Genomic DNA, 14,960 nt, shown 5'->3' with positions numbered 1-14,960 from the left:
TGGTGTGATGGAATCTTCGAGTTAGTATACTTTTAGGATTCTTGGACTTAGAAAGTATTTATACTTTGTGGTTTTGATAGCCTGTTTGGGACTTGAGATTATCTCCTCAGCACGGTGGGAGTGGACCACTTAGGTTCCATGCGGTTGGGTGGTAGTGTATTTCCACTCTTATCATTTGAGATTTGTCCGAGACACCGTGGCTGGAGCATTCTTGGTTGGTATTTATCTTCATTCTATTCTTGGATCATTATGATAGATGATATACCTTATGATGGATTTATTTACTGGTATGCTTCTTGCATTGATGATTTGCATATGTTAGATGATGATATATTATGCTTTACTTTGCATGTTAGATTACTTTCTGTATTTGATGTAGGATGTTTTAGAAGTGACATTCCTACTATGTTAATACCGATGATCTCTTCGATGATTTGGAATGTTACACATGAAGGGATGGCTATGATCCACGATGGTCTAATGATGCTATTTACAGTTGGGAGGAACCATGCACTTAGTTAGTTATGCTTTGTGATATATGGTTATCTTTTATGATGGATGTTTATTCTTTCAAGCCTTTCATACCTTGTGACATGTACAATGGATGATTGAGAAATCTAAAATGTAATTACAAAAAAGGACACTTGTAATATTGTTTAAGAACATTGGATGTAACATTGCTAAGGATGTGATGTTAGATGAATAGTTAATTTAGATGTGATACAACGTTAAGGGACCTTTAAAGAATGTAATTGTTATGTATGCTATGTTTACTTTCATTTGATTTGTTGCTATTGCTTCCATTACTATGTATAAGTTGTGAATGGTTTATATTTCATGTTTAAAAAAAAAAAAAAAATTGTTTGGCAAACTTAGTGATATATTAGGTTAATTCTTTGGATCCCTTGGCGGGGCATTACAGAAAAGTTGTACTTTCAGTAATCGGTTATTTGGAAACATGTATAGTGTGTTGTTATTGATTTTAACATGCAAGTTTACTAGAGAACTTGTCAGCTTATTTAGTGTGACTAAGCCCTGTTTGTTTGTTCTTCGGTTGTGTTTGTTTTGATTTCAGGTTGATATAAGTTTGGTTATGGACTTGGAAGAATACATTGCTGTGTATGCATTGAGGACTGATTTTAGTTCGATTCTTGGTTACTGAGTAATTTTTGATCTGATTAGGATCAGTTGTCAATCTGCATGTACTTGCATATTATATTGTTTTGAAATTAGAGTATTTTTATATACTCAGATGTATTGATCAGAAATGTTTCATGCAGTTAAGAGTACATCACAGTACCTGATTGTAAAATTTATTGTGTAATGGAAATATGTTATAAAAAAAAATGGTTTGGATTTTATACTTGTATCTATGTATGGATTTATCATTTATTGTTTGTTTACTTTTTGGTTATAGCTGGGTGTTACACCACATCATCCCCTAATAGAAGGTTATTATTATTTGTAAGTCATCATTTTCAGATGTTATTGGTTGTATAATTTGTTTATGAAATTTGACTGTAGTAGTCTAATTAGAGGAGGTACCTTATATTTTATTACTTGTCATCTATTTTGTGATTATATTATGATCATATTCTATATTCAAATATCATTATAATTTATTTATTTGGGTATTTTTATTTTATTGATCATATTATAATATAATATCATGTATTATATTATAATAATATTTTCATTGTATTATTTTATTACTTTATTCATATTATATTTCTTATATTATTATTATAATAAGGATAGTTTTACTACTTCTTTATTATTTATTTAATAATAAATTATATTCTAATTTAATACTAATTTGTTTCATTTATTTTATTATTTATTATTAAGTTCTAGTGGAGGAAAATAAGGGAAATGACATAGAAAATCAATGGCCACTTGGACATTAATGTTTCACAAATAAATTCATTGTCAAGATTGGCCAATGAAATACCCTTCTCTATGGAGACACATGTTGTCTAGATTATAGATGTTTTATACAACTCTAATTAGGCATTCATTGAAAAAATATATAGGATTCCAAAAAATTTCAAATTCAATCTCCATGTTTTCTTCACTAGAATTGGGAATCTGCTCCTGTTTAAGAATGTACGAAAAGCCTCTTATGTTAATTTGAGGGTAAGTATCCCCACAAGTTACTTCCATGTCCACAATTGTATTAGATAAAATATTCATACCCTGGTCATGTCTTCATCTTTTTGAAGTATGAGGCTATTGATCAATAATATCTTCATGGAGACCCCTTTTAGCACTAGTTAAACTTCTTCTTGAATTTCCACTCATCATATTTAAACCTATGGTATTTTAAAAATGTACAAACAATGATTCTAAAAAATAAATGAATATTCAATGTTTCTCATAAATTCATAATTAGAGTAATTGTTTTCTAAAACTAAGCCCTTAAATACTTAGAAAATCTTTTGCTGGATAAAATAAATAATGTAGCACCAACTTACTTATACTTGATGTCACACTAAGCAAAGTCAAAGTTCAAACCCTTATAATTTTACTACCTATTGATTCTCATACTACCTAAATTACACAAATTTGTTAAATACAACTCTTCATAAATTTTCAATTGTCTTAAATTGAATGCAATTATGATGTAGTGATGGGAGTTAAAAACTAAGGACCAACAAATCAGCAACATAAAAAACCATGGCCTATAGATTTTAACTTGGTTTATAGAGTTCCATTATTCACAAAGATCATTGCTAAATTTATTATTAATAAATTACATCTATTTTTTAAAAATAGGACACCTAGCATAATTTTGGATAGTCTCATAGAGGTGGTAGAACCCACCATTTAAATACTTAACAATAATTTATTTAAAGGCTAGACAATAATTTATTTGTGGTTAGTCTCATCTTGTACAATATATGATGTTGTGTGATAGACTTCGCTAGTCATATAGTACCAAGACCCATTTGGAAATATTTTGCATCATTAAAAATTGCTAGTAGGACCCATCACTTGAAGATAAAATTAATATTTTAAAGCTAATTTGAAACTTCAATTAAATATTAAAATAATTTCAAATGTTATTTGTTAATTTGTTATGATATTGTTCTAGGAAGGTACATGCAAATCTAAGGCTTTCTCAAACTTTGGTGGTAGACTTATCTTACACAACATGTGATAGTCTATAATAGACCTAACAATCACACAATACCAAACACCACTTGGTATTTTTCTAAATCATTGCAAATTATTAGTAGGACCTACCACTTGAAGAAGATATTAATGCTTTGAAGTTATTTTGCAAATTAAAAGATAATGATTACAATTTATTGATATTAACATTTCATAAATAGAAATTAGAAATCTAATAAACCAAAATTATTAGGAAAATTCTTACAAAAAATTATACAATGAATCATGGAACATAGTAAAGCTACTCTATAAGTTAATAAATAATTCATAATTGAAAAAATAAAAAATTGAAAATGATTTTTTACTATTATAAAGGAATCAATTTGGATTTTGCAATACGAAGGTATAGATACCTAATAGTAGTTTTAAAGAGAGTACCCTAGAAAATGCTAAATCTCAATAACTGACAGTTGAGTTTCCACAACTAACCCAAATCCAATTTCTTGCAATTCATCTTATCATATTTCAAATCACTTTAATTATATTTTTGGCCTTCAATTTGATTTCTTGAGCTGATTTCAACATAGCTACTAGTACTTGATGTGTTCTACATTTTAACAATGTCTCTTCCGTTTGAGATGTTTGCTAGCCCTCTCATTTCACATGTGGAAGTCCAGTGTTTGAGTGCACTCTCATAAGGAAAAGTTTCAATAACATAACAACTATTATAAACCCTCAAACAAAATTTCACATTATTTTCAAGTTCTTGTCTTATCATTGATTTCAAGAACCCCAATGCACAAACTCTTTGATCCTCAATAAAGCCTAATATCACCATCTAACATAGTTTAGCAAGTTTGAAGAATTATTAAATTTCATCATGCAACATTGGATTTTGACTTTTTTTTTCCAAAGTTGTGTCATTGATCTTGGTGGGTTCAGACTATCCAAAGGCTTAACCTACTCATGCATTGTTCTTACAAAATGGGTTGATTTCTCTACAAGATTTCTTTTACATATAGCTCATGTTACTTTGTTTCTATCAAATTCAAAAGTGACACTCTTAAAAAAATAATTCATGATTTCCAATAACCTCTTATAGAAATATTTTGGATCAAGCATTCTCCAAAAATTAGGATACACAATAGACATGCCTTCCAATAATTTCTCTTGAGGGAATCCAATCAAAATCTTTGATGAAATATCTTTTACAATTTCTAAATTTATTTTATAGATGTCATAATATCGTTGAAATAATCCAATATAATAGATCAATCTCTCATTCTACTCGACCATGTACTAGAGGACATTTCATAGTAGAATATTTATATCTCTTGTCCATGAGCAAGGACACATAGCTCCATGTGATCATTAAAAAACAAAAACTTATCGGTACAAGTCAATTTTGTAATCTAATTCCATCTACTAAATGTTTCATCATTGAATGGATATGTATTTAGATATTGATTATTGATGGTTAGAAAATTCATTCTATGTATTATATCATATTATTGAATATACATAGTTCTCTCTTGGGCTTGTTTAACAAGCAAGTTCATTTTATATGACAGGGGAAGAATACTAACCAAGGTTAATAGTGGTTCTACATCAATTAATCTTGCAAAATCTCATGAGCTTGGACTACTAACTTTTAATGTTTGTACATTAGTCCAATTATTGATTTATATTTTGAGAAAGATTATTCCATGGGTCCACACAAAGATATCCATCTAGTGTCAACATCCTTAAGTATCTTTTGTCCATTGGTTATTCCCATAGAATTTTTTTTAATTTTGCAAAAGGTTTGGGAACTTAAGTAGAAGTATGCATAGAGCTTGTGAAATTGTTATTCACCTCTATCTATATGATAATACTATACATAATTGTAAATTGTAAATTAAGTTTGTATTTCATGCAATGAATTAGAACCATGTATAGTGCAATTCTCATTTTTAGCTTTATACATATACCATTCCTTTGACCTTGCACTGATTGCAACTCCATCTACTCCTACATGCACTCCTTTTGATAATTGTGAACTCATTCATTCTACAAATTTCATTTAAATATTTCTTGAACTCTTTCATGTTAGAAAGTAAAGTTCCCCAAGATAACTGAGAGGAGGGATGATGAATCAGTTATCTGATCAATACAACTTTCATCAGCCTTATTAAACCTTAAACATGTGATCAATATTAACAACCATAATAAGATATACATATACAATAATTCCAGATGTGCTAACTAGGGAAACCCTTGATTAGAGGGAAAACCCCAAATGGTACCCACAATATGATATACTAATATAAATACTCATTGAAAGAGGATGGACTATGTTAGGAGCTAATGAAATACATTCAGTAAATATTAGGACCCCTGTTAAGAGATTCTAACCTTGTTAGGAGTTATCCCAACCCCATTAGGATTTGTAGAAGGTAGATGGATCCACTATCCAAACATCTTCAAGGGAAAGACCACCAAACTCAATGTCTAACTAGCCTTTGTATTATTCCTTTCAGAATAATAGAAATGCAACTAATCCCAAAAACTTGAACTCTTTCTCTATCCTCCTACTATGCTAATGCCACACTAAACACTTCACAAGTCTCAATACCATATCTCCAACATTGCATCACAATGATCCCTTTGATCGCTTACTCACATTTACCAACTTCACATTTTACTTTGACAAAATTCACACTTACATATTTTATCACAAGGAAAATAACTTTCCTTTATACCATGTCCTCAAAATAATTCATTGAGTCGACCTTGAGGCTTTCCCAATTAATCACAATAGGACCTCATTAAGATAATACAATTCATTACATCTTTTCACAATTACAAAACATTGTTGGCTCATAGTCTTCACAACTTCTCACATGTATGACCTCAAATGTCATGCACTTGTTAATGCTATCATTATCTTGTATTCTATTACTCTCTAACTACACTCATTAAGATTTTATCCTTGTTAGGAGATATAATCTAAACAAAAAACCTACTTCTTAGGTACTATGTCTTCAGATTATCTTTTGTAAATCATAAATAACTTTTTTATGTCTTATAATTTTTGCATGCACACTTGTCCACATCATCAAGACACATTATAGAAAATATCCTTAATTGTATTGACCTCATCATCAAGATGTTATATGTACCTCATTCTCTATCTGATACTCTATAATGTTGATATCAATGAAAAATATAGTCATGAATGCAACACATAGTCATGCTAATTGTCTCTTAACTACTCCAGCAATGCTAGACTACTCCCCCGTAGGAATATCATTAGCATTCACAATAAAATTTCATATATATCATGTATTATGTAATTCTTGATCTTTAGAACACATAGTAGATGAGGTTGGTGGGCATGTTTCGGTACAACCTAGACATGCATACATTTCCAAGAATTATTTTCCATTGTTGTAATTTCATCAGAATATAATGCAATATAATTTGTCTTCTTTCCTTTTTTTTTCATGTAGATCAATTATATTCTCTTCAACAAGACATATTGCTAATCCCATCTACCAATTACTCACCAATGAGCTATGGAATATCTTGGAACATTCAATTTTTTTAATAATCCAGCAATGTTAGAGTTATCTATCATGGGAGGACCTCTTCGTCAATTTTTTAAAAGTGTATCTAACTAAACATTTTTTTGACATATATGTATTATTCATTACTCTTTTTTTAAATTGAGCTTCAAGTGAGCCTATGCATTATGGTTCCTTCTTCTATATTTCTCCATTTACACAAAATTCCTTTGTATACTTGACATGCTTACATTCATCCTTTCTTTTTCATCCAACCATTGATTTTTTCTTTTCATCTACATTTTTTCTCATACAATATTGTAATATATGATTTTTAGATATTGTGTTGAATTTTGTTCCAGGTATAGATTGTACACTTGTATTCTACTACAAGCTTGTATTTGTTTGGATTTAGCACTACAACAATGAATAACTACCTTGAAACCTAGTCCATTTTAAATACCCTTTTCATATCTGAGTTATGGCCAAATTATTTATTTATTTTCTTCTCCCCTTCTTTCCATTACCAACAACATCACTACTCACATTTTCAATAACAACATCACTAACATTTACACCAATATTTTTGACATTATCATAAACAACATCACTAACATTGTAAACAATATCATCACTAGGGATATCAACCAAGTTGAATGTTTTAGTTTGTATACACTAATTACTATTAGAAAATTCTCTATGATAGAGGCATTTGTTTCAATTAATGCACTGGGTGAAAGTGTTTATGTTGTAGCTCTATCTGATAGACCATGAAATTATAAAATTATTTTATTGTTTCTATGTTTTGTTGACCTCCCTCTAATGCTTTTAGGAGTCCTTCTCAATATCTCTCACTAATATAATTTTCAATAAGGAATATGATTGCTACAAAATATAGTAATGGATAAAAAGAGGGAAAATAAATAGATCAATTATGTTTTAACAAAGAATTCCATGTAATGATAGATAAAAATATGAAAAAATAAGTCTTAATAGCTAAGCAACAAAAAATTATAAAATCAAAATGAAAATCTATAATAAGTCAAAATGGAAAACACTAACATCAATCTCATAGCCTTTTTTCAATTATCATGAATTTTTCATAGTGATATGGTGTAATTATTAAAAGGTAAAATACTACTAAGAAGGGAATGAATTGGTAATCTAACATATTCAAAATTTTATCAAATTATTACCAAATGATTGACCCAAATTATATGTAATCAATAAAGCATTCAACTACATTCATCTAATGTTAACTTTTGAAGCAACAAGAAAGACAACACATGAAAGCATCTACACAAGTAACATAATAATTCAGTATTTTTTACATGGAAACCCTTGGTTAGAGGGATATACTATTGTGGGAATTAGGATCCCTTCACTCATCTAAATTACACCTAGTTAAAGGTATATTCCTATGAGGAGCTTATAATAATGCTTGGTTAAGAGGAGAGCCCATTAGTAGTCACCCGAGTAAGGATTTTCATCTATCCTTATTTAGAGATTTACCTTTATGGATTATCCTTGTTGAAATGTGTTGGTGTAATTAAATATTCACTAATTAAACTTACTTAAGCTTACTTAGGATAATTCATTTCATAGTAGTTTGTGATTGAGACAATTAGGAGCTTGCATCTCAATTAAACACATGTTGTAGGATAATTCCACTCTGGATGGTCATAGTTGTTATCTCAATCTACCTTTAGTGCACTTATCACATTATCATCCTCATCATTGCACATACTTCATTTCATAATGGAGGATGATCCACCTTTTGTGGACATGTGATTCCACCTTGTGTTGGTGATAGCTTATCTTCTCCTTATCATTGTCTCTTATCTCCTCTCCTATATAAAGATGCCTATTATGTACACTTCAAATCAATCCATTGGATGTCAATCAAGTCCATTATCAATAATAGCATTGTTTCATCTTCATGAAATTATCTTTCCATTCTCTTGTGGAAGTTATCTTTTGGTCTTTCATTTGATATTGGGTATCAGAGCTCTCATGGTGTGAAGACCTCTTCTCAAGAAGTGCAATCTTGGCTTGGCTCATTGTTGATACAACATTTGGAAATTTGGACATCACAATTTGGAGGAGATTTTGGAAGTCTTATTTTGTGACCTTCTATTGCAAGTGAAAATTGGAGCTTGTTGGTATAAATCAAAGGTTGGCATCATATAGAGGAGGTCCAAAAACCCCTAAGTCAAATTTTGTTTCATCCAAATTAGACATCTAAGGCCAAATCTAGAGCCCTTTGATTTTTGAAGGTGCAACGGTAGTGATTCAGAAAAAATAATTTCAGAGGCGATTTTCAAACAACGATATCTCCCTTATACAGACTCCTTTTTCTGATTTAAAAAAAAAAAATTAAAAAATAGTTTTGGGGTAGAATTTCACAATCTACACAGTAGTGCAGGTGATTTTGGATCTCTATCTTTGAATTTTTCTAAAAATCACAAATCCCATTTTCTACAACTTTCAAGGTTCTATTTGGGCACATTCGGTAACATTTTTAGGTGCAATTTTTTTTGAAAGTGCATGATTTTTCCTCTACTTTGTAGATTTATAATCATATTTTAGTGATTTGGAGTGGGCATATCACTTTCAAAAATAGGTCCTTTTTGGCTATATTTGCACTTGGTGGATACTTGGATTATAATTTTCTTAATTGAATTAGTAGTTTGAAGGAGTTATCAATTGATTTTGGTCATTCTTTGATTTATTATGGATTTTTAAAAAGTTCCATTACTCACTCCATATAACTATCATGAATGAAAACAAGTAGTTTCTAATCAGTTGATGAATATTGCATTGCTTAGAATGATTCTTTGACAAGATCTAGAACCTGCTATAAGTGTTGTAGAAAGAAGGAAATGGTTTGATAGAAGGGATAAAGCACTTGGCTCTCTTAGATCTACCATCTCCAATGATTTTATATATCACATTGCATCTTGCACACATCCTCATGACGCTTGGACTATATTGGAAGGAATCTTTGGTAAATCTGATAGAATAAGAAAATTCAAGTTGGATAATGAGCTTATAGGTCTAAGTCTATGTGATTTTGATGATATTCAAGAGTTTTTCTCTAAGTTCAATTCCATTAGATTGAAGCTTTCTAATTGTGGCATTACTAAAGATGATGAGCAATTGATATTATCTATTCTTTCCAAGCTAGGTCCTAAATATTCAATCTTTGTTTCCACATTCTATGCTACCATGGATGCTCTTGGTAGTGCATACAAAATGCCTTCTCTTGATGAATTTTTAGCTTATCTCACAAGGGAACAAGAAAAGTTAGCACACATGGGTCAATTAAAGCCTTTAAAACATCGAGCATTGGTTGCAAATGGCTCATCTGTAAAGGCTCCCAAAGGAAAGGGAAACAAACAACACAAGGATCCTAAGCAACATGAAAAAGGTGATGACTCTCCTTAACAACATAATATTGAATCCAAGTCCTCTTCAAGAGAGGAATCATCTAGAAGAAAGAGAGATAAATGTGCTTATTGAAAAAAGTTAAGACATAATGAGCATAAATGTTTCCATAAGAAGATTGATGAGCTCACTCACATTCTTCAAAAGAAAAATATCCAATTGCCCTCATCAGTGTCTTCTTCTTCTTCTGAATATTAGGTAGCTGCTACATCTACATCATCATCCAAATGTAAAGTACAAGCACTCATTGCTTCCATACATCCTGAGAAAGGTAAAATGACTTCTTGATTTAGGTGCATCACATCATATGGCATCTTCTATCCAAATATGTTTCCTTCTATTGAGCCTTGTACTTCTCCACCTATATTGATGGGTAATAATACACACATGAAGGTTTGTGGGAAAGGTTCTATTCCTATGGGATAGGGTACATCTTGTAATGTTCTTTGTGTACCATCATTGACCACTAATATCTTTTCCATTTACCACATTACTCATGGGGCATAAGTTAAAATTATTGATTTCGCTCCTGATTATGTCTATATTAGGGGCATGGGGACTAGAGATCTCATATGTATGGGAGCTGTTGATCATACATCATGCTTGTATTCTTTTGCACATTTTGTTGATAATGATGATGATATTCATGATGTACCTAACCCTTTATCAAGGGTGAATAATTCATGTGAGGAGAACATTAGACACTTGAATTATTTTGTTCTTGAGATAAGTGTTGAACTTCCTACTTGTCCACCTCCTGCTTCTTTAGACATGAGTTCTACTATTTAGCAAGATTTTTTTTATACTTTAGATCTTCAATGTGGGATGAATTCCTAGATTCTCTTTCATATGAGTCTCATAATTCAGATTTAGTTAATACATCTGAGGAGGTTTCTCTTTGAGATACTTCTTCACCTTCTTTGGAGATTGGATTTCCCAACTCTTCATGTTCTCTTAGTTTTTCACATCTCATAGGTCAACTTGATGGTGTGATAGAATATTTGAGCTTGGAGATGCCTATTCAGTCTTCAGAGATGCATATATGGAGACTTTCTTCATCCTTCCTTACTTTTTACATGGAGTGGCTTCTTCATCTTTTTATGTATTTATCTCTTCCTAAGGAGAGAAATGTTTCTTGTAGGCATTGAATTATATTTTTCTTGTAGGTACTCTTTTTCTACATTGGAGCTTCTTCATTATGGTGGAGATATCATGTCTCCTTATTTTCCTCCTATGGGGGGATCATTCTTTGTATATACATGATGTATACAATTTTTGGGGGGTCTTGAGTACTCCATTCATCCATGCATCTTGTTTTCATCTCTCTTTCTGGAGGAGGGTTTTTCCCAAGAGGTTTTCTCTCTTTCTCCACTTTATGAGAGATTATAATTTGTGTATTGCAATGCATATTATACATGGGTACTAAAATGACCTTATAGTTGGGACCCATCTTGCATTGTGAGTTTAAGTGCATTCCCCTAAGTTGCACTTAAGGGAGGGTGTTGGTGTAATTAAATTTTCACTAATTACACATATTTAAGGTTACTTAGGATAATGTATTTCATTGTAGTTTTTGATTGAGACACTTAGGAGTTTGCATCTCAATTAAACACATGGTGTAGGAGAATTCCACTCTGGGTGGTCATAGTTGTTATCTCAATCCACCTTAAGTACACTTATCACATTATCATCCTCATCATTGCACATATTTCATTACATAATGGAGGATGATCCACCTTTCACGGACATGTGATTCCACCTTGTGTGGATGATAGCTTATCTTCTCCTTATGATTGTCTCTTATCACCTCTCTTATATAAAGAGGCCTATTATGTACATTCAAATCAATTTTTTGGATGTCAATCAAGTCCATTATCAATAATAGCATTCTTGCATCTTCATGCAATTGTCTTGTCATTCTCTTGTGGACATTATCTTGGTCTTTCATTTGATCCTAGGGGTGTTGTAGAGTCACCTAAAACTCTAAAAAAATGTTTCTAAATCAAGTTAATGAGGCACCTAGTTAGGGGAATTACTCTTCAGATCTATTAGGATCCTTCTCCTTCTCTAGTTAGTTATGAGTGATCCCGTTAAGGGATTTAGTTTGGAAAACTTGTTAGGATTCAACAAGAAGAATGATCTGGGAAGAGCAATTTTCCTTTTCTTGTATAGATCATGTTAAGATCATATTATGCTTCTTGCAAACATTCAACAAATTTCTCAATTGCATCCACAAATCATAATCTACAAACTTTTACATTTATCATCCAAGAATATAAATACATGTTTCACTTTTTAGGGGAGTCATCGCCTTAACCAAAATGTATTACATTTGAATTTTACCTTTTTCCTACCAAAATGTGTTATCAAACACTAATATGTTATTTTCCAATCTCTATCATCTTCCAATTTCTATTACATGTTGATCTAATCAATAATAGATAGGTTATTTCACTTTTTCCAACGTTCTTGCATGACTCTAGGAAATTTGATCACCATAATCAACCCAATATTTCCACATCATTCCCACATTATGAAAATATCTTCTATCATGCAAATATTCACCAAATTCAACCACAACATTAATAGTTAGGATCTTCAATCAATCCAAATGACATCTTCTGGTAAAACAAACATTACATGGTCACAAAATCAATCACATAACTAAGTATATGTCATGTATCTAGAACCAAAACATCTAATTAATCATTTATTTGATAGATCAATCAAATCATTCACCATATGTCACTCATTATTTTTCCCAAATTCTCTATCTCACTTCAATTGATCATAAATTTGTCAAATCTTATTTTTAGCTTGTTCCATCATAGACACTCCATGTAGAGACATCTCTAAATCACCCATACTAACTCCACACTCTAATTCCTTCTACAACATAACTTGAACATTAATTTCTACTCTATGTATAGTAGAAAATTGCTCCTAGTAAATTTTCAATGAACATCACTAATGTTGACATCTATGAAAACATAAAAAACATATCAATTGGGCATCAAACTTATATTATAAAACCCCATCAATGCTATATACATCATTTATACAAATAATTTCCTCCTTTGGCTTTGATGGAAACACTCACTTTCTTGATAACAATTATTTCCCCTTAGTTGATGCATAATATTTTTCTAATCTTCTTCAAGTCATCTAAGATCTTCTCTCTTTTTAGTTCTTCTCTCCTTGGTTTTCTCAAATCTTCTCCCTTGTTAGTTCTTCTCCCCCTTTGAAAATAATGCCAAAGGAGCCACTCAGCACGAGTCACCTTTTGTTGCAACTAACTTCTTCACTTCCAACTACTCCCTCAATTAAAAAATAGTCCCCACAACATCAAATCTAATAAAAGATATGCATTTATTCTACTAGATTGATGTTTCTTGCAATAGAATCTTAATTCTTGTCTAGTAGGGGATAAACCCTAACTTACCTCTTATATTCTCAAAATTATCCTTAGGTAATGGCTTGGTGAAAATATTTGCAACCTACTCATTGGATGTCACAAAATCCATCTTCACTACCTTCTCTTGCATCTTTTCTCTTATAAAATGATAATTAATGACAATTTTCTTAGTTGTTGAATTTTCAGAGGACTGGTGAAAATGTACTAAGCACTACCATGCATGTGGTATTGATCTTCCAAATGCAACATCCTCATATATTTATATTGAGAACATACAATAATTATATATATGTTTATCTAACAGAAGCTGTTAAACATCAACACTCCCTCTTAGCTATGGAGGATAAACACAAGACATATATTACACCACTAGTAATATTAGGAATGACAAGTTTAAGGATGTCTCATTTTAAATCTTAGAAGTTTTCCACCATTTGACATCACATTCAATATTTTGAGTATTGGTCTTCTAGAATATCAACATATGATATTCACCAAGTACTCAAATAAGCTTTGATATCACATCTGATATCAAGAGTATTGGCATCCCAGAATATCAATGCTATTCACCAATTACTCATAAGGTTTTGATATCACATCTAATATCAAGAGTATTGGTGTCCTATAATATCAATTATATTCACCAAGTACTCAGAATGTTTTATATCACATCTAATATCAAGAGTATTGTCCTCCCAGAATATCAATGATATTTACCAAATACTCAAAATAACGTTTCATATCACATTTGGTATAAAGAGTATTGGCCTCCTAGAATATCAATGATATTCTCCAAATACTCTTTGAGTAGTGGTCTTCTAGAATGTTGAGATGCAAGGAACTCACCATACACTCAATTTGTTTGATCTCATAATACAAGTTATTGTAAGATCATCACTTTACAATAACTTCTACAAATACAAGAGACATCATTTGGAAGTCATCACTTCCTCATAAATGTACAAAAGGGGTAGGCCCATTAACATCACATATTCAAAAAGTATATCGTGAATTTTTTAGTTTGTGGGGAGTGATTTTGGGCCGACATGTAATAATTAATTATAACCCTAAAGAAGAAAAAAACTTGTATAAAAGTTCTTAGGGTTAGGTATCTTTCATTATGTGTGATGCAAAAATTTCTTCTTGGGCCAGTATTGAGCTACAAGGGATTATAGATTGTAATCAAGTTTTAATCACTATATTACAATAATATTGGACTTGTTGTTTGGTGGGCGTAGCCCAAGGTTTGGGTCAACCATGTTAAATCTTGGTGTCTTGTGTTATCTTCTATGTGATTTATTATTTCCTGATATTTTTTATATTTGCATGTAATTGTTATTTTTGTTTGAGGTTAAACCTAACAAGTGGTATCAGAGCGAGGTTGTTTTTTAGTTATCCTCTGTAGGAAAGTCTAATGGTTGAGTGGGAGTGATGGAAGA

The sequence above is a fragment of the Cupressus sempervirens genome, chromosome 9 (genome assembly GCF_028749045.1).
Source record: "Cupressus sempervirens isolate cs-2001-9-10 chromosome 9, ASM2874904v1, whole genome shotgun sequence".
In the NCBI taxonomy this organism is placed as follows: Eukaryota; Viridiplantae; Streptophyta; class Pinopsida; order Cupressales; family Cupressaceae; genus Cupressus; species Cupressus sempervirens.
Note: the sequence above shows the minus strand (reverse complement) of the source record.